Source organism: Archocentrus centrarchus, chromosome 6 (genome assembly GCF_007364275.1).
Source record: "Archocentrus centrarchus isolate MPI-CPG fArcCen1 chromosome 6, fArcCen1, whole genome shotgun sequence".
NCBI classification, from domain to species: Eukaryota; Metazoa; Chordata; class Actinopteri; order Cichliformes; family Cichlidae; genus Archocentrus; species Archocentrus centrarchus.
The window spans coordinates 32186153-32188516 of record NC_044351.1 but is presented as its reverse complement, the minus strand read 5'-3'; positions in this window follow the sequence as shown (position 1 = coordinate 32188516).

Sequence of the window (2364 nt, the reverse complement as noted above, 5' to 3'; positions counted from 1 at the left end):
TTGAAGGTGATCAAACACTATACATAGCATTGTCATCAATTATTTTACCCTTTATACACACCAAATAAAAAAATTATGTCATATTAAAAAAGTAAGTACATGCCTATATTTATCACACCTTTTGTAAATTAGAATGAGGCTTTCATGTTTATACTGCAAGAAAACTCATCCAAAAATGCAAGATCTTGCCTCATGGGGTGAGGATGATCATGAGAAAGGTGGTGGATCAGCCCAAAACTACATGGGAGGAGCTTGTTGATAATCTGAAGGCAATTGGGACCACAGTAACCAAGTGAGCATTGGTAACACACTACACTGTAATGGGTTGAAATCTTGTAGTGCCTGCAAGGCCCCCCTGGTCAAGAAGACACATGTACAGGCAAATCTTAAGTTTGCCAGTGAACATCTAAATGATTCAGTGAAGGCTTGGGAGAAAGTGTTCAGACTGAGCTCTTTGGCATCAGCTACAGCCACTGTGTTTAGAGGAAGAGAAATGCTGAGCACGACCCAAAGAACACCATCCCCTCTGTCAAGCACGGAGGTGGAAACATTATGCTAAAAATCTTGGATGAGAACCTCCTTCCCTCAGCCAGAGTACTGAAAATGGGTGGTGCATGGGACTTCCAGCATGACAATTACCCAAAACATACCACCAAGGCAACAAAGGAGTTGCTAAATCAAAAGCAGAATAAGGTCATGGAGTGGCCTCAGTCTCCAGACCTCAGTCCTATAGAAAATCTGAGGAGGGAACTGAAACTTTGAGCTGCCAAGCGGCAGCCAAGAAGCCAAAAAGATTTGGAGAGTTTCTGTAAAGAGGAGCGGGCCCAAAGCCCTCCTGAGATGAGTGCAAATCTGGTGAACAACTACAGAAAGCATCTTAGAACAGAATAGAAAAGAATGCCTTTATTTGTCATTATACAGAATGTGCAATGAGATTGGAGGTACAGGCACACTGTGCTTACCAGCAAGGGTTTCTCTACCCAGTAATAAGTCATGTTTTGACTTGGGGATCAATTATTTCACTCAGTGGCATGCAAATGAATGTATAACTTTTGTGTAATGTGTTTTTCTGGATTTTTTGGTTGATATTCTGTCTCTCTCCATTAAAATTAAATTACCATAAAAATTAGAGTCGGTTCATTTCTTTGTAAGTGAGCAGATTTACAAATTCAGCAGGGCATCGAATAATTATTTCCCCCACTGTACAGTAACAGTTTGCCAGAGAACAAATGGGTCTGCATTTCAGAATAATGTGCAGTTCTTGACACTGTAACAGTAAAAATGGTTGATAAATGCAGTTGGGAACATTAAAAAGTGTCAACAATCCAATGCCAGACACCAGTGGATAGTTATGCAACAACACCCTCAGTAAGTTGTTTCTGGCTAAGGGTGTACTCACGTTTCCATATTTGTTAAGGAAATGGCTGAGAAAGCTATTTTTCCTCGCTGTGTTTTTCATCTAGTCTATGACAAATGGATCAAATGTTTGCTTGTTCAGTTATGGTGAAAAATCCAACTGTTTCCAGGGGCTGGATTTATTTTCCCGTGAATGTACATTTGTTTGGGCCAAAACTGTGCCTCAAAATAAATAATGTAATTGTACTTGCTATTGAAAGAGGCAAAGCGCTTTCAGATATGCTTCATTATAACCAAAAAATATGACTGCTGCACATGCTTGCTCAAAGCTAAATGAATTAAGTAGTAAAGTACTTTTAACAAAAGCAGAAGCAGGAGGCCACTGCAGGCAGTTTCTTACATGTTCAACCAAATATATTAGAAATGGCAGGATGCTGGCAGGATAGATGACAGCATAGAGTTTTGCTTGCAGTGTTAATCCATTGCATGAAGTGGTTAAAAGTAAGGCGGAAAATTAAAGACAACCAAGCTGACTGTAGAGTCAAGTTTTTTTTTGTTTTTTTTGTTTTTTAAAGTGAGCTCACATAACATCAACATGCCACATTGAATAAAATCCTAGCTTAAGAATAAATACAGCAGTTTATGAGGTTGGTGTTTCACATAAAGATGAGCGAAATCCGAGTACTTAATCCTGTACTGACGCAGCGCTGCCACCTTATCTGCCCTGTTTACTGACGGTAAACACCTCCCACTGCTGGCAGAAACGCAGCATGACCGGGAAGAGCGGACTCAATCGAGGCCCCTCGGGTTGCCAGGTTTGATTTTCAAAAAGTGTCCTATATTATGATCGAGGATGCAAGAATTTATGTACTTTCGATGGCAGCGTTGTTATCTGAATTTATCTCCACACGAACAATGTGTTAGTATAGTTATTTTTGCCATCTTAAATATATAAAAGCGCTAATTGTGGCTGGTGATTAAGCAGGATGAGGATCAAAGTCTGGCACC